General features: G+C 39.0%; 1 protein-coding gene across 2 annotated transcripts in view; it reads left to right on the top strand.

Annotated features, from left to right (window-relative positions):
* The first annotated feature begins 292 nt into the window (after positions 1-292).
* The window catches only part of MTUS2 (microtubule associated scaffold protein 2), a 553,081-nt gene continuing 534,058 nt past the window's right edge, over positions 293-19,315 (top strand). For both annotated transcript variants that reach the window (XM_057309483.1, XM_057309482.1), the window contains exon 1: positions 293-460. The gene's annotated coding sequence lies outside the window, so the exon portion shown is untranslated. The remainder of the gene's footprint in view (positions 461-19,315) is intronic.

The following is a 19,315-nucleotide window of genomic DNA, read 5'->3' as shown; positions in this document are numbered from 1 at the left end:
TTCCGCGCGGGCCCGCTCGCCGCTGGGCGGCTGTCACCGCCGACCGCACCTCTCGAGCGAGGCGTCCGGTTGCGCGGCGCGTTCCAACGCTCGGGCTTCGCCGCCGCCCGCCCCGCCGCTCGTCTTTGTCCGGGCGAGGCGGCCGGAGGAGCGGCGGCCGCAAGCGGGGGCGCGCCCGGGCGTGCTGTCGGCGGGCCCCGGCCGCGGGCGCCGGTGGCCTCGGAGCGCCGGGAGCGGGGGCGGCGGCCTGGGCGGTGCCTGCGCGAGGTGAGTGCGGGGGCGCGGAGCCGGCGTTGGCGGCGCGGCGGCGGGCGTGGGCGGCCGAGGTGACGGTGCCGGCGAGCGCACCGCAGGTGCGGGGGCGTCCCTGGCTGCGCCACCTCCGCTGCCTTCTCTTGGCAAGTTTGTCGGGCGCCGTTTGCGGACCTCCGTGGCCGGTCAGTGGAGTCCAGACCTGCAGGTAAATAGAAAACTCGAGCGGGAGGAGGAGGAGGAAGAGGAGGAGGAAGCGTGTGGGAACCTGGTCCGGGATGAGAGTCTCATTAAGGGCAGTGGTGGCTTCTTGGACACCCTTCTTAGCTCTTTCCCACCCAGGTGAGCGAATCCTCTTCTGCGCGGTCCGGCAGGTGGGGCTGGGTTCCGAAAGCCTGCCTTCTGGAACCCGCTCGCAGGCAGGTGCACGGAGTTGGGGAGTGATTGCAGCCGGGCTCAGGGCAGCGCAGTATTTATTTGGCTCCTTGGTCTTCACAGCACTTATTCTTTCCTGCCCACATCACCTGCTTGGGCTGAGATGTTGAGGCTCTTTTGGCGCCTTCGCTGCTGCCAGGTTAAACATCCTCTGTTTCAGGGGTGGTAGGTTAGTTGAGTCCAGTCCTTCCCCCCACCTCCAGCTTTGGATAATTTGTTCTGGTCTTCGTCTTAATTTAGTATGAATGTGTTATTTCCTTTGAGCTTTATGATGGGAAAGCAGTGAAGCGGTTTGCTACATCCATTTTTTTTCATTATGAGCCTGTGCACAGAAGGAATTTCAGGCACACAAGTGATGTTACTACCATTCTATTTTAAATACAAACATGGAAAGAAGTACTCTTGGCAGGGTACCAAAGGCGCCTGTACTCTGTGTTATATAAGTGCTTTAAAAAATATTTGCTCATTGGTAAAGTTATAAAAGTGATTACCAGAGCATCTGAGGAGAAGAGTTGAAGAGAGTCAGAACCGTATTTTCAAACCAAAACTTTACTAGAAGAGAAGCATGGTCTTAGCTTGAGGTACCCTTTAAGATAATACAGGGCCCTTTCTCTGAACTTATGAGACAGAACTGCAAAACATTAAAAAATAAAATAGATTCTGTAAAGGCTATTAAGAAACTTGGTGAGAGTTTTTGACTACTGTTTGATAGAACTAAAAAAAAAAAAAAAGATCCCACAGATATCCTTTATGGCTTTCAAACCATTGAATGATTTTTTAAATATCTGATGGGAATTAAGTAATTATGAGCTGAGTTATTAAAGATTCCCCCTCAATTAAACCTCTACTTGTATTTATGGTTTTTTTTTTTCAGGTAAGAAGACAAAGTAGAAAACATCAGAAATTCTGATGTCTAGGCACCCCCCTCGTGTGCCCCCACCTCAGTATTCCTTTCTGTTTTCAATTTATATATTATGGTTTGGGGGTAATGCTGAGGCATATGTAATGTGAAAAGCTCTCTTGGTGATTCTTTTGTGCAACCAGGGCTGAGACCTACCAGGTAGCACTGTTTCTTTTAGTTTGTCACTTTGTAGCTGAACGTGTGGCTACAGGGGTGTAAGGTAAGTAAAAAAAAAAAGATAAGGGGTCGAAAATTGGGGGAGAGAAAAATGGTATTGGGAAGATGTGTGGAAGAAGAATTATAGCATGTACACTTTTGCGTTGTGTCCAGAGATCTTCCTGGACGATTTTTTAAACCTGCAGAAATTGTTGTTGTTTATGTGGGACCCATAATTCCATGTAAAATACGTAGAGAAATCCTAAGTGGGAAGTTTCTTTGCGCTGAGATAAGAGTGAAGTTGAGGAGTACTGTCAGGGTATTCCTTCTGTGTGCATGAAAAGATAATCAAGTCTTATTAAAAAATCTAATTAAAAACTTAATGTGGACTAGTAAATGAAGTGAAAAAAGCTTTTTATTGTTTTTAAGGTTGGAAATAGACCTGGCTGCTGACTCAGTGTTTTCTGTCTACCTTATGTAATTCCAAATATTCAGCTCTTATGGATGGTTTATGAAGGCTTATGTAAGAACTACGACTATGCTTTTCCTACTCTGGTAAACTGCCTGTTTTGGCTCTTACATAATTGACACAGTACTAGATTGCTAGAGCCCAAACAGGGGAAGGATGCACAACCCCGGCTCGGCACATGTACTTTTATAATGAATTGCTGCTGCCAAATTAGTGGGAACGGCAGGGATGGAGGTTTGTGAAAGAGAGATAAGAATAGCATCTAGAGGATTGATGTAATAGAACACTGTTATGCTTAGCGGTTTTCTAGAGATTTTAATGCTGCGGTATAAACCGCTGTAGTCTTTTATTTCTCCCAGCAGAGGCGGATTTAGTGGGAAGCTAATGAATCTTAAGCTTCAGGGCCCCTCACGCAGGCTTCTTCTGAGCCCCCTGGGAAGGCCACTAGCCATGTATTCACATGGTGGTACCTAATTTTATGTTTGCATTTTGGATTCTTTTTAAATAAGGACGACGCTCTTCCCACCTCCCTACCTCCCATCGTACAAATGTAAGGCTCTGCAAACTCAGGATCTGTTCTGGCTCTCAATTATGTTTGAATGTTAAATTAACTTATAAAAATGCTTTTTCTTATTTTAACATCTACAGTCTTATAAAAAGACAAAAACTGAAATCTGGCCAATGTTGTAGCTGACCTGCTGAAAAAGAGCGAAGCGCTCTAACCTAGGGCTGGGAGGAGCTACTCAGCTGGTTACCTGGAGAACTAACTCTTTGCCTTGTGATTTTGCACAAATGAGACTTTTTTGGATCTGGGTATGAGTTGGAGGTGGAGAAAAGCTGAGACGGGGGTGGGGAAGGGAGGAAAGTGGGTTAAAGCCTTTCCACATCTCAGAGGCGGGCTGCCAAGGGGCAAAGAAGAAGAAATTAACTACCAAAAGAGGCTTCATTAATAAAAAGTTAATAGGAACAGATAACATCAGCCCCATTAGGAGATCTTATTGTAAACTCCTTAGGATCCGTCTCTAATATGAATTTTAAACAGTGAGCAAACTCAGGGCTGGAAAATATTCTGTGGGAAATAAGTGCATGTCGGGAGGGACTCGCATGCACTGTTGACTTGCCCAGTTAGCAGCCTGATTGTGTCCATTGCCAGAATGTTTGAAAGGGACTTGTTGAGAAGAGGGGAGGATTGTCCCTTTTTCTCTGACATGATTTCTACTTCCTATCTGAATTCAGATGCCTTCAGATCTTATCATCTTGATCCCTTTCCCACCAACCCTTATACCCCGTCCATCCATTCCCCACTCCCCCCGCACAAAGACTCTCTCCTTGACCAAACTTTAGTGAGGCTTCTTCAAGGACTCCTGTTGACTTCAGCCTTGGCCTGTAAGAACTGCAACTTTTAGCACACCCCCCCCCACCCCAATACACACACTAGGACACTTGAAAAACTCGAATGTGGGTTCTAGCAGCCTAAGGCATATCCCTGGGTTGACCCAGCTCCCCTTGAGTTCCTGTTTGGAAAAGTCCAAGGCTGCCAAAAGAATTTACCCTTTGTACCAGCCAGCACTTGACTGTGGGCCCCTAACTTCCCTTTTATTGAGTATTTATTAGAAAAACACAATCATAATCCTTTCTCTGCCCCTTTGAGATGTAGATGTATCTCCTACAATTCAGGAGTGTCTTTCTCAAAGACCTGAAAGCCGTTCCTTTGAACTGTAATCATTAGGGAGGATAGGGCCTCTGTCTCCCAGTCTCTGTGGGAGCCTAACCTTGACAAGTGCCAGTTAGCAGACACAGATGGCCTAATTGCCTGGAAACTGAGCAGCCAGCCTCCTTGACTCTGCTTGTATGTCCTGCTTGATCCCCCTCCTTATTCCCCTATTCTTCTTTTAAAATACCCAGTCACCTCTGTATGATGAAAGGTAAGCTCAGTTCTGTACTGAAGTCTCTTTCTCCCTTTACAGTCTATACTGAATGAAATCTGTCTTTAGTGCCCTTAGTGTCCGACTTTGTCTTTCTCTCACAGCATCCACCACATGCTCTAGGGTGTCTGTATGTGCCAGGTGCTGTTCTAGGCATTAGGTATTACAGAGCAGTGAACAGAACAGACGAAAACTGTGCCCCTGAGGAACTTACAGTGTAATGGATAAATGTAAATAAATATTCAGTGTATCAGATAGGGATAGTGCTACAGAGAAAAGTAAATCATAGAAGGCATATAGGGCAGGAAATTTCTGTGTCAGGGAGGGTGGTCAGGGAAAGCATCTCAGAGGGGATGTTGAGTGGAGTCCTAGTGGAGATGGGAGAATGAGCCATATGGCCATCTGGGGAGGAGAATTTTGCTCATTGGGGAACAGCTAGTGTAGGGCCCTCAGACCAAAGCTGCACTGGCACATGGGAGGAGCAGCAGGGAGGTCTGGTGCTGCAGGCAGCTGTGGGGGACCCTACTGCTGATGGCCGGTGCCTCCCCACAATGGCAGCCCACCTCTATCATTATGCTGCGGTGGTTTCTCGGGCCTACTCTTGGACACTCATCAGCAACCTAAGGCTGTGTCAGGCGAGTGGTAGTGTTGCTCTGGGGACCCTGAGTGGTGTGGTGGCTTGGGATTGGTTGCACCTGAGGGCCTCTCGTGGACATGGAATCCAGTTGACACCATTACACGAGCTGGGAGTTGGAGGGAGGTTGTCTGTCTTCATTGATGGTTCCCATTGGCTTGTTGTAGGAAAGGGGGCCAGCAGGAAAGTTGCATTTCTGCCTAGGTTCCCTGCAGTCCCCTGGGAACAGATAGAACTGTGCTGAATAAGGATGTGGACAGTGGGAACCCCACTGCTCTTCCTTAGGGAATGTGGAAATGCTGAGAACCTAGAGCAGCTTCTGAGGTGGAACTGAGCTGGAGAGAACCCTGTGGCCTAGAGGCAGCTGGTGTTAGGTTTTGAGGAGGGAAAATTGCTCTTTGGCTGATGAGGCTCCTGTATGCCCAGATGGCTGCCCTATAGCTCAGAACCAGAACACACATTGTATACACACAGTCATTAAAGGTAAGTCAGTGGTGTATGTGATTAGGGCTAAGCCAGTATTAATGACAGGTTGATATTGGCTGACTTTGGGAACTTTGACACACCCTCAGAAATGAAAAGCCAACATGGTGTATTAGCTTCTATAAAGACCATAATGAGGGAAATAAATTTGTCCAGGAATAGGCTAATATTGAGATAGTGATTTTAAATGCTTTACAAAAGCACAGTGGAAAAAGCATGGAGTATAGAGCCATGGATTACAAGAAATGACAAAACAGCAGAAGCAAATAACACTTAATAGGAAAGTTAAATTTCCACACTTCACCAGACTATTGCTGCAGAGTACTAATCTAAAAACCTAATATGAACACTATCTCTGTTAAATGCCAGTATAGGAGAAGTAATCTCAAATCATCCAGAATTAATTATTTTATATTATGCTGTTTGAAATTACTCACTCACAGTAGCTTCTCAAGACTGGCAGTCTTTTTCTACAAATAATTGTCTTCTCAGGTTGGAAGTGTTGCCACATATTAAGCCAAACACGTTTTTTGTCCCTAATTCTTATATTTCTATCAATTATTTTCTGGGGATGCCAATTTGAGAACTGAAATCATGTAAAAGAATTCTGTGGTTGAAATTGATATTTGTAAGCCTGATGCATTTTCTGTTAGTGTTGCATTAATATTTTGGGAAATGTGTGTGACAGATATACCAAACATTACTTATAAATTCTACAGACTCCAACAGATATTACTTTACGAAAAAATCCACGTTGTTTTAGTTTAACTGGCAACTACTAATAAGCTTTATACTGAGTGAGCTAATATGCCTCTATTAGAAGATTTAAGAAGTTAGTTTAATATAACTACTTTGTTCTCTACCTCTAACCTTCACACTGAAAGTTTTCTGCTAGATTTTGGGGTTATCATTTTGACAACAGCCTTAGATATTGTAAAGGAATATAAAAGTGAATTAAAGCTAATATCTCAGCTTGGAGAATTTTTTTTTAAAAAGCAGAGATGTCTGAACATTACCTTTCTCTAAGTTGAGACTAGGGAGAGGCTAGTCAGACACTTGCCTCCAGTGCAGAATTTAAAGGGGTATCAAAAAACTGAGCAGTAAAAAGATATTTTAATGCAATTAAAAAAGAAAAAATTAGTGCAAAAAATTCATGATGAGCAAAATACCAAATTTTTAAAAATACAAGACCAGTGTTATTGATTTTTTCTTTGGTGTCAGTCTCCAGTAGGGCATGGTACAGCACTGTTACTGATCATATATTAATTTAAAATTTTGATATTTTATTCATCATGTATTTTTATTTTTTAAAGAAATCTTTATCTTGGAAGCACATCTGGAATGTTAGAGTAGAGACCTTCTGTAAATCTCCAAAATAGCAGTGAGAACAAAATTTCACTGAGGCAAATACTGTCAAAATAAACTATTTTAGAAATCTGGAACTGAATCAAAGAGTTGCAACAATTCCAGGAGCATTTATTCAAGAAAAAAGACTGACTTTCTGAACAGTGAACTTTGTGGCATTTAAACTTACTCCTATTATCTCTTCCTGGCATGGTAGCCTTGAAAACTAAAAACTAGTGGAGGGGACAGAACAGGTTCTGAACTCTTCAAAAGCCCTATTCTTAGAAAATTGTAATTACAGGACTTGTCTGGCAGCTATTGAAAACCTCCATTCTCACAGCTTATTTTTATTTTACCTGACTCAGAACTCATTCTGTGTGAACAACATTAGGGCATTTGTTAAAAACAATTAGCAGCAATTGTTTAACATTGCAGGTGCCTGAGGTGACTACACCAGTTGGGGTTGACAAGAGGTTGATCAAAAAACTTAAAAGGAATAATTGGGATAGGAGATATCCATGGGATTTTAAAAGCATTGACATATCTTTTGGAATCTAGAAGGTCCCTGTACATGGGTAGGTTTATACATATGCCCAAGAAAGACTCAAGAAAGCCCTAATCTGTCACTTCTGGCTGATGCTGAGCCTCTATACAAACAAGAACAAAAGGCTAAGGCAGAGTTGTAAACTGCGTATTAGAGCTCAGAAAGCCTGCATGAATACATACACAGAACTGCTCGGCAAAGGCTGTGAAACATATTGGTTCAAAGCATTTAAAGAAATTTGTTTTATCAGCTGACCACTAAAGCAAACTGAGCAGAGACTTAAGCAGCTGCATATGATAAACAGACTTTATAGAATTAGTCCAGGAAATGGACAAACAGCATTATCATTAACAAAAACAAGCAGTAACAATAAACCTTTGGTGAAGAATGGAATCTGATTATCGGAGTTGCCATATTATTTAAAATCCAGTTTTCAACACATAACATGTACAACAAAACAAGAAAATGAAGTCCACACACAGGGAAAAAAGCCAGATGTGTCCCTGAGAAAGTCTGGATATTGGACTTTTTAGACAAACATTTTAAGTCAGTGAATATAAATGTATTCAAAGAGTGAAAGGGATTCATATCTAAAGAGTTAAAGAAAAGTATGAAAATGATGTCTTGCGAATATCAGTAAAGAGAGGACTTATTAAAAGAGAACAAAACAGAAATTCTGGGGTTGAAAAGTACAATGCCTGAAATGAAAAAAATGACTAGATGGGCTCAACAACAGATTGAAATTGGTAGAACTAAGAATTAGTGAACTTGAATGTAAATCCATTGAAATTATATGGGTTTTTGTTTCGTTTTGTTTTTTGTTTTTTGTGTTTTTTTTGCATAATGGAAGTCCCAGAAGGAGAAGAGAAAAAGAGACAGAATACTTGAAGAACAATGGCCAAAAACTTGCCAAATAAATTTAAAACATTAATCTGCATACCCAGGAATGTCAGTGTATTCCAAGTAGGATAAACACAGAGATCTACACTCAGACAATCAAGCTAGTCAAAAGCAAAAAAGAAAGTAGCAAGAGAGAAGTGAATCACTGTGTACAAGGGATCCTCAATAAGATTAACAGCTAGCTTTTCATCTGAAATCATGGAGGCCAGAAGGTAGTAAGATGACATATTCAAAGTGCTGACAGGCCAATCAAGAATTCTATATGCTGGGGTGCCTGGGTGGCTTCGTGTCTGCTTTAGGCTCAGGTCATGATCCCAGCGTTCTGGGATCGAGCCCCTCATCAGGCTCCCTGCTCAGCGGGAAGCCTGCCTCTCCTTCTCCCACTCCCCCTGCTTGTGTTTCCTTTCTCGCTGCCTCTCTCTCTGTCAAATAAATAAATAAAATCTTAAAAGAAAATTTTATATGCAGCCAAACTATCCTTCAAAAAAAATTAAGATATCTCAGAAAAACCAGATAATTTGTCACTAGCAGACTTCCCTACAAAAAATATGAAAGGGAATCTTTTTAGTTGTAACAAAAAGAAACTTTGACAATAACTCAGATTCACAGAAGAAATAAAAAGTATAAGTAAATGTAACTACATAGGTAAACACAAAAGATAGTATAAACCACTAAAAAGATAACTAAAAAATATATAATAAAAGAAACAACAGGGAGTTTAGAATGGTATACTAAAATAACTTAAAAGAAGGCAGTAATGGAGGAATAGAGGAACAAAAAGGCATAAGACATATAGAAAACGTAATAAAATGGCAGATTAAAATTTTACCACTTATTATATTAAGTGTAAATGGACTAAACACTCCAATAAGAAGGCTTAGATTGGCAGAATGAATTAAATAAGCATTATCTAATTATAATCTCTCTACAACAGACCTGCTTTATATTTAAACACAAGTAGTTTGAAAGTAAAAGGATAGAATAAGCTATACCATGTAAACAGTAACCAAAAGAGAGCTGGAGTAGCTATCCTAATATTGGAGAAATGGACTTTAAGTAAACTTTTTATAAAAGATAAAGTCATTACATATTGATAGAAAAGTCAGTTTATCAGGAAGACATTACATTCACAAACATATGTGCAAATAACAACAGATTCCAAAATACATGAAGTAACTGACAGAATTGAAGGGAGAAATAGAAAATTCAACAATAGCAGATGGAGACGTTAATATCCCACTTTGAATAATGGATGGAAACTAGGCAGAAATTCAACAAGGAGTAGAAGATTTGAACAACATTATAAACAAACTAGAACTAACAGACATCCAAAGAACACTACGTGTAACCATAGCAGAATACACATTGTTCTTAATTGCATATAGAAATTCTTCAGAATAGACTGTATTAGGCCATAGAATATGTATTAGGTGACAGAACAAGTTTCAATGAATTTAAAAGGATAGAAATCATACAAAGTGTTATCTGATCACAGTGGAATGATATTAGAAATCGATGGTAGAAGGAAATTCAGAAATTCAAAAAATAGAAATTAACACTCTTAAATAGCCAGTGGGTCAAAGAAGAAATCATAAGGGAAGTTAGAACATACTTTGAGGTGAATGAAAAAAACCCAACATACTAAAACTTATGGGATGTACTAAATTGATGCTTAGAGGGAAATTAATAGCTGTGACTGCCTATATTAACAAAAGAAAAAAGCAAAATGAAAAGCTAACCTATAGAATGGGAAAAATATTTACAAACCATATATTTGAGAAGGGGTTAATATCCAAAATATACAAAGAACTCATATAACTCAATAGAAAAAGCAAATAATTCAATTTAAAAAATCGGTGAAGGATCTGAATAAACATTTTGCTGAAGAAGATATATGACTGGCCAACAGACACATGAAAAGGTGCTTAGCATAACAAATCATTAGGGCAATGCAAATCAAAACTACAATGAAATATCACAAAAGTATGTTAGAATGGCTGACAAAAAAAAAAAAGATAAATACAAGAATGTAGAGAAAAGGGAACACATGTGCACTGTTGGTGGGAATGTGTGTTGGTCTAGCCATTATGGAAAACAGTATGGAGGTTCCCCCCCAAATTAGAAATAGAACTACCATATGATCTAGCAATTCCACTTCTGGGAATATATCCAAAGGAAACAATTCCAAAGAAAATGAAAACACTATATTGAAGAGATATCTGCAACCCAATGTTCATAGCATCATTATATGTAGTATCTAAGACATGGAAACAACCTAAATGCCCTTTAGTCAGGATAAATGGATAAAGAAGTTGTGACACACAGGAGTATTATTCAGCCATAAAAAGAAGGACATCCTGCCATTTGCAACAACATGGATGGACCTCGGGGGCATTATGCTGCATGGAATAAGTCAAACAGAGAAAGACAAATACTGTATAATCTCACGTATATGTGGAACCTAAAAACAAACAAACCACGAACAAAACCCCAAACACCGAAACTCATAGAAAAAAAGATTAGATTTGTGGTCATTGGCGGTGGGGTGGTGGTGGTGGGTGGGATTGGATGATGGTGAAAATGTACAAACTTGCAGTTATAAGTATTGCAGATGTACAATATGATGACTGTAGTTAACACTGCTGTAGGATATGTGAAAATCATTGAGAGTAAATCTTAAGAGTTCTTATCAGAAGGAAAAAAACCTTTGTTTTGTATCTACATGAGATAATGGATGTTAACTTACTGCGATAATCAATTCACAATATATGTAAGTCAAGTCATTATGTTGTACACCTTAAACTTACACAATGCTATCTGTCAATTGTAACTTAAACTGGGGGAAAAAAAACCAAAACAAAAGAGGAGAGATCGCAAATCAATAACTTGACCTTTCACCTTAAGGAAGTAGAAAAAGAAGAGCAAATGAAACCCCAAAAAAGTAGAAGGGAGGAAAGAATAAAGACTAGAGCAGAAGTAAATAAAATGGAGAATAGAAAATAGTAGGAAAAAAATCAATGAACCCAAATATTGGTCCCTTGAAAAAAAATCAATGAAATTGACAAGCCATTATCTGGCTGACCAATAGAAAAAAAGAAGAGACTCAATTACTGAAATCAGGAATAAAAAGAACATCACTATCCACCTTGGAGAAATAAAAAGGATCATATTATGAATAATTTTATGTCAACAAATTATGATAACCTAGATGAAATGGACAAATTCCTATGAAGACATAGACTAGCAAACTACTCCAGAAGAAATAGAAACTTTGAAGTGATCTATTATGAAAAAAATTCCCAGAAGGCAAAGGCCAGGCTCAAATGGCTCCACTGGTAAATTCTACCCAATGTGTAAAGAAGCCTTAACAACAGTATAGCACAATCTCTTATAGAAAATGGAAAGGAAGGGCCATTTCCCAGCTCATTGTTTGAGGCCAGTGTAACTTTGGTAACAAAACCAGACAAAACAATCAGAAGAGTACAGCTGACCCTGGAACAATGCAGGGGTGAAGGGCACCCGCCTCCCATGCAGTTGAAAATCCATAACTTTTGACTCTCCCAAAACTTAACTACTAATAGCTTACCATTGACTAGCAGCCTTATAATAGTCAACTAACACATATTTTGTACATTATATGTATTATGTACATGTGCTATATACAATAAAGTGAGCTAGAGAAAAAATGTTATGAAAATCATAAGGAAAATACATTTACAGTACTCTATTCATTGAAAAAAATTGTCTATAAGTGGACCCACTCAGTTCAAACTCATGTTGTTCAAGGGTCAACTGTATAAACTGATATTTCTTATGAATATAGGTGCAAAAATCTATAACAAAATACTAGCAAACTGAAGCCAGCAACATAGAGAAAGTTTTCTACACCATGACCACGTGGGGTTTATCTGAGGAATGCAAGATTGGCTTAACATATGAAAATCACTGTAATATACCTTATTAATAGAATAAAGTACAAAAACTGCATAATCATCTCAATAGGCATAGGAAATCACCTGACATATTCCAACAGCACTTCATGATAAAAGCACTTGCAAAACTAGGAATAGAAGGAAACTTCCTTGAGCTGATGAAGGGCATTTACCAAAACCCTGTAACTAACATAATACTTAATGGTGAAAGACTGAATGCAGTCCCCCTATGATAAGGAAAAGATGAGGATGCCTGATTTTTTCACTTTCATTCTGTGTTGTATCAGAGGTTCTAGCCAAGGCAATTTGGCAAGAAAAAGAAATAAAAGGCATTCCTTTCTAATCTGAAAAACTATCTCAGTTTGCAGATGATATGATCTTATATGTGGAAAATCATAAGGACTACACACACAGAACTAGTAAGTTCAGCAAGGTTGCAGCATATAAGATCAATAAACAAAAATCAACTTATATATTTACAACAAATAATTTGAAAATGAAATAAAATTACATTTACAGTAGCATCAAAAAATATAATACTTAGGAATAAATTTAACAAAAGGCATTCAAAACTTGTACACCAAAAACTATAAAACATCACTGAAAGAAATTAAAGATAACCTGAATAAGTGGAAATGCATCCCCTCTTCATAGATTGGAAGATAATATTGTCAAGATGGCAGTGCTCCCCAAATTGGTATGTAGATTCAGTGCAGTTCATATCTAAATTTCAGCCGCCTTTTGGGCAGAAACTGAGAAGCTGATCCTGAAATTTGTATGGAAATGCAAGGGACTCAGAAGAGCCAGTGCAATCCTGAAAAGGCAGAATAAAATTGAAGGATGAGCATTTCCTGATTTCAAATTTACCACAAAGCTACAGTGATGAAGATAGTATAGTACTGGCATAAATAGAGTCTTACGGATCCATGGTATAAAATTGAGAGTCCAGAAATAAACTCTTACATTTATGATCATTGATTATCAACAAGGGTGACAAGACAATTCAGTAGAACAGTCCTTTTAACAAACGGTGCTGGAATAACTAGATATCCACAGGCAAAAGAATGAAGTTGGTGGTTTGCACTATGTATAAAAATTAATCCAAAATGGATCATTGACCTAAAGGCAAGAACTAAAACAAACAAAAACTCTTAGAAAAAAACAGGAGTAAATCTTCATGATCTCGGATTAGGCAATGGTTTCTTAGATATGACCTCAAAAGCACAAGTGATGAAAGAGAAAAAATATGTAAATTGGGTTTCATAAAAATTAAAAACTTTTGTGCTTTAGAGAAAAGACAACCCATAGAATGGGAGAAAAGTTTTGCAAATCGATATATCACAAAAGGAACTTATATTTGAAATATAAATAGAATGTTTACAACTCAATATATAAAGACGAACAACTAAAAAATTGAGCAAAGGACTTGAGATGACATTTCTCCAAAGAAGTTATACTGATGGCCAAGGCATATGCAAAGGCAGTCAACATTATTGGTTATTAGGAAGATAGAAAACAAAAAGCACAGTGAGATACCACTACACACTCACTAACATGGCTAACATAAAAAAATGCAGGTAATAGCAAGTGTTGGTAAAGATATGGAGACATTGGTACCCTATACATTGCGGGACCATAAAATAGTGCGGCTACTCTGGAAAACAGTTGCTAGTTTCTGAAATTATCAACATAGTTACAAGATGACCCAGAAATTCCATGCCTAAGTTTGTACTCAAGAGAATTGAAAATTTATATCCACATAGAAACATGTACACCAATGTGTGCCTAATAGCGCCAAACTGGAAACAATTCCAATACCCATAACTGATGAATGGATAAACAAAATGTGGTGTATTCATATACTAGAATGAATATTATTCATCCATAAAAAAGTAATGAAATATTGATTCACGGTACAACATGGGTGAACTTTGAAAACGTTTTAACTGCCAGAAGACAGACCCAAAAGGCCACAACCTGTGTGATTCCATTTATATCAAATGTCTAAATAAGCAAATTTATACAGAAAATAGATTAGTGGTTGCCAGGGGTGGGCATAGGGAGAATGGTAGAGTATCTGCTAATTGGGGTGGGGTTTCTTTGGGGGTAATGAAAATGTTCTGGAATTTGATAGTGACAATAGTTAACATTATGAATAAATTAAAACTACTGAATTTTATGGCAGGTGAATGACATGACAATGCTGTTATTTAAATATTATTCATCTTGATGCCTGAGTTTTTCTCTATTCCTGAGTTTTTCAGTTCCCTTTAAATTTTGTGCATGAGGGACGCCTGGGTGGCTCAGTTGGTTAAGTGTCTGCCTTTGGCTCAGGTCATGATCTCAGGGTCCTGGAATCAAGTCCCATGTCAGGCTCCTTTCTCAGTGTGGAGTCTGCTTCTTCCTCTGAGCCCCGCCCCCACTCGTGCACACTCTCTCTCTTTCTCTGACAAATAAATAAAATCTTAAAAATAAATAAAGAAATGTTGTGCCTGAGACAAGTGCTTTGCCTCCCCCTAGTCCTGGCCCTGCTTTTCTCTACTGGCCTTTGCCTCAGAATTCGTAAGATAGCTATATTGGAGGATTACAGCCCTTAGGAGTTACATGTGGAGAACCAACAGCTCATGGTGGAGAAGGAGAGCTCCAGTGAGCTGACAGAACTCTGAAAGCAATATTCTGTGCGTTTGTAATGTAGGTGCAAACTCTGTGTCTCCAGCAGGGCCATGCTACGTGACACTGCAGTGCAGTCTGGGATGCCCGTGCTCTGTAATCTCTAGGAAAAGTTAGCATCATCTTAACAGATTTATTAGTAAGGAAGAGAAATTAGTAAGTAAGGAAGAATGTACTCATAGAGTAGCACTGTTCAATGGAAATGTAATGTGAGCCACTTATGTATTGCATTTTTCTAGGAGCCACATTAAGAAGACAAAAAGATACATTAATTTAAACACATTTTATTTAACCAAATATACCCAAAATATTATCATTTTAACACATTGAAATATTTTACATTCTTTTTGTCATACTGAATCTTCAAAGTCAAGTGTTTTAAACTTATATATAGCACATTCCAGTTCAGACTATCCACATTCCAAGCATCCAGTAGAAACACGTGGCTATGTGGCTACTGTATTGATGGTTATGGAGTTTTTTTTTTTTTTTTTTTTTTTTTTTTTTTTTTTAATAAAATCAGGTTCAAGAGACACAGTGTGGTATACTGCTTTTGAGTTGGATCCAGATTCAAATTCTGGTTTTGGCTCTAACACTGTATTTATTCTTGAAACATTTGCTGATACCTATTCTCAAAAGCTATATAGCCCATATCTATGAGCAGATATGTAAGAGTGGAACTGGGTATTTACCCCCAAGATATAGACGTAGTGAAGAGAAGGGCCATATGCACCCCAATGTTCACAGCAGCATTGTCCACAATAGCCAAATCGTGGAAGGAACTGAGATGCCCTTCAACAGATGACTGGATTAAGAAGCTGTGGTCCATATATACAATGGAATATTACTCAGCTATCAAAAAGAACGATTTCTCAACATTTGCTGCAACATGGGTGGGACTGGAGGAGATAATGCTAAGTGAAATAAGTCAAGCAGAGAAAGACAATTATCATATGGTTTCTCTCATCTATGGAACATAAGAACTAGGAAGATCGGTAGGAGAAGAAAGGGATAAAGAAAAGGGGGGTAATCAGAAGGGGGAATGAAGCATGAGAGACTATGGACTCTGAGAAACAAACTGAGGGCTTCAGAGGGGAGGGGGGTAGGGGAATGGGATAGACCGGTGGTGGGTAGTAAGGAGGGCACATATTGCATGGTGCACTGGGTGTTATACGCAACTAATGAATCATCGAACTTTACATAAAAAAATAAAAATTAAAAATTAAAAAAAAAGATATGTAATAGTGGAGAGAAGTGAAGTCTTTATTGTTCTAACTACTATAGGGCCCATCAGAGGAAGTGGTCAGTTCTCCCTGGGTAGGGGCCAGTGGTGGTCAGGAAGGGCTTCAAAGAGGTGAAGGTTGAGCTCCATCCTGTAACATGAGGTAGATGAAGGGCAAAGGCAAAGTCAGGGAGGATTAAAATAGTACTGTCCAGGAAATTGCTTCAAAGGTTGATTCAGCCAGAGCGTGGATATGAATGGGAGGCCGAAGGAGCAGGGTGTGGTTGAAGTAGAGTCGGGGGACATGTTTTTGGAGGGTACCTGAGAAGGAGTTTAGAATACATTACATATTAAGCAGTGGGCGCCACTAAAGAATTTTTTTTTTTTGTAACCAAAAAAATGGTCAACTTCATTAGTAAATGAAATGGAAATAACAATATGCAATTTTCACCTGTCAAAATGGTAGAAGTTTTATAAAATTCTTTTTTTTAAGTTCTATACTTCTTCTTTTTTTAATGTTTTTTTATTATATTATGTTAGTCACCATACAGTACATCCCTTGTTTCCAATGTAAAGCTCGATGCTTCATTAGTTGCGTATAACACCCAGTGCAACATGCAATACGTGCCCTCCTCACTACCCATCACCAGTCCATCCCCTTCCCCCACCCCACTAAAGAATTCTTAAGGAAGTCATGAGGTGACATTTGTTCTTTGTCACTTCAGCATCTTGGGCTAGTCACTTGATCTTTCAGACTGCCCCTCAGTCACCTCTTTGCAAAACTGGGATACTGAGAGTGGTGTGAAGATTAGGTAAGTGAACTAGCATACGTAATGTGTCTCAGGGTCTAGCCCAGGCTCTTGAATTGCCACACTGCTTCTCTGGTAGTTTCCATCTGTTGCCCCAGCACTGGTACTTCAGTGTGGCCATGCTCCAGAGTACCCAGAGAAAGCTTTCCAAAAAAAAATAATTCTTGAAATTCAGGAATGAGCATCAGCATGGTGCTCTGGAATCCCTGTGTTTACCAGATTCCCTCAGTGATGATTGTGCAGGCACTTGTTTCGGTTTTGCACATGGGTGCCGGGGTTCACTTTCCCAGTCCTTTCGTTGTGATTGTTTTCATACTTTGAATAGGTGGAACGGATGGTATATCTTAGTTAATGTTAATGTTATTTCATGGGTTCTTCCATGGTTTCGAATGTGGTTTTGAGGAAACATTCTCATTGCTGTGTAGTATTCCATCGTGCACTTTACGGTAATAAACACTTGGTTACATCAGTTATAAATGGAACACAGTTGGTTTTCCGAGAATACTATTCTGACTCTAAGCCAAATTTATAAGCAGTTGTCTGCTAATAGAGATGCACACCAACTCCCTGACTTTATGTCCTGTTGGTTGAAAATATTGTCTGTAGCTCAAAACCAAGATCAAATTGATGTAATTTCTGAATTTGAAAATTATGCTTTCGGGTTTTGTGTTTTTTGCTCACTCCGGAAATGAACCAATCTGTGTGGGGAAGATATGGCTGCTTGCAATTTCTCTGTTCATTTTGTCCTTTTATATGAATTCAAAAGATATTTATTAAGTAAATAAATTTATTAAGTAAATAAATTTAGCTTTCCCTCTCTTTTTAGAAATTATTATTCAAGTATAATTAATAGTGTTATATTAGTTTCAGGTGTACAATTTATTGATGCAGCAATTCTATACATTTCTCAGTACTCATCAAGATGAATGTACTCTTCATCCCCTTCATCTGTTTCACCCATCTGTCCACCTGCCTCCCCTCTGGCAACCACCCGTTTGTTCTCTGTATTTAAGAGTCGGGTTTTTTTTTTTTGTCTCTTTTCTTAATTTTTTATTTGTCTTGTTTCTTACATTCCACATGTGAATGAAATCATGTGGTATTTCTTTCTCTGATTGACTTATTTCACTTAGCATTATACCCTCTAGTGCCATTCATGTTGTTGCAAATGGCAAGATTTTACTTTTTTTATGGCTGAGTAATCACTGGTGTGTGTGTGTGTGTGTGTGTGTGTGTGTATACCACATATTCTTTACCCATTCATCTATCAATGGACCCTTAGATTGCTTCCATATCTTGGCTATTGTAAATAATGCTGCAGTAAATACAAGGGCGCATATGTCTTTTCAAATTAGTGTTGCCATTTTCTTTGGGTAAATATCCAGTAGTAGAGTTACTGGATCATACGGTAATTCTTTTTAAAATTTTTTTGGGAACCTCCATACTGTTTTCCACAGTGGCTGCACCAGTTTGCATTCCCACCAACAGTGCATGAGGGTTCTTTTTTCTCCACATCCTCACCAACAGTCGTTGTTTCTTGTGTTTTTGATTTTAGCCGTTCTGACATGTGTGAGGGGATCTCATTGTGGCTTTGATTTGCACTTCCCTGATGAGTAAGCATCTTTACATGTCTCTTAGCCATCTCTATGTCTTCTTTGGAAAAATGTCTATCATGTTTTCTGCCCATTTTTTAATTGGATTATTATTACTTTTTTTGGTGTGTGTGTTGAGTTATAAACATAGTTTTTTATATAGGACTCTAAGACATTAGGTAACACCTGCTCCCCTTGTCTTTTATGTCACCTTTCCTGTTTTTTTGCCTGCTGATGTTCTGCAGACCCTGTTCTGATCTCAGTGATAATTACCAGTGGCCTAGGGCTCCTCCGTATGAGGTTTACCAGTTGGTTCTTATGCAGCCTCTGGCTCTTCGCAGAGTGGCTTTGCTTAGTTATTACCTGGTAGCTTCCACACGTGTATGTATAGTCTTCGCGTACCTTAGCTCTAGCTCCTTAACTATGTTCCCCCTCTTATTCCATCACTGTATTAACATCATGTCACTTTCTAACTCTCTCTCACAACGGGCAGTGCAATTGCAACTGGTCTATTAATTCCAGGCTATTATATTTGCGGTAGCTCTTTATCTTTGGCCGTACCTATTATGATAATAATGATTTCCATTCTCTGTTACTATGAGTGCTATCATTTAGCCATTGCCATCATTAACACATATACCTTCAACATTATAGTGATCCCTAATATCCCTGTTTTAAAGGGAAAGTTGGTACTAGAACAGTGAAGAGTGCCTCCGAAGGAAGGCAGGATTTACTCTCCATGCATTTCCTCTCCTGGTCTTACGTGTTTTGAAATTCTGACTGGATATAAACAAAACAATAGGTTACACCTAGCATGTCGTCTGGGACGCTGCAGTCAGAATGCAGATTTTAACCCTACGTCTTTTCTTCAGATCATTAATGTTCAAAAATAGGGAATGTGAAATAGATAAATGATAGTAAAAAGAGATCAAAAAGTTTATTTTGCAATTGGCTGCTTGTTCTTGCAACAAAACAAAACAAAACAGTTTATGTAGGCTGCTCATTTAGCGGGTCTCCTGCTAGGAGGGAAAATCACTTAAACTGTTTCTA

The sequence above is a fragment of the Ursus arctos genome, unplaced genomic scaffold, assembly GCF_023065955.2.
Source record: "Ursus arctos isolate Adak ecotype North America unplaced genomic scaffold, UrsArc2.0 scaffold_10, whole genome shotgun sequence".
Lineage (NCBI taxonomy): Eukaryota > Metazoa > Chordata > Mammalia > Carnivora > Ursidae > Ursus > Ursus arctos.
The sequence above is the reverse complement of the archived record's forward strand: the minus strand, read 5'-3'. Positions and strand labels throughout refer to the sequence as shown.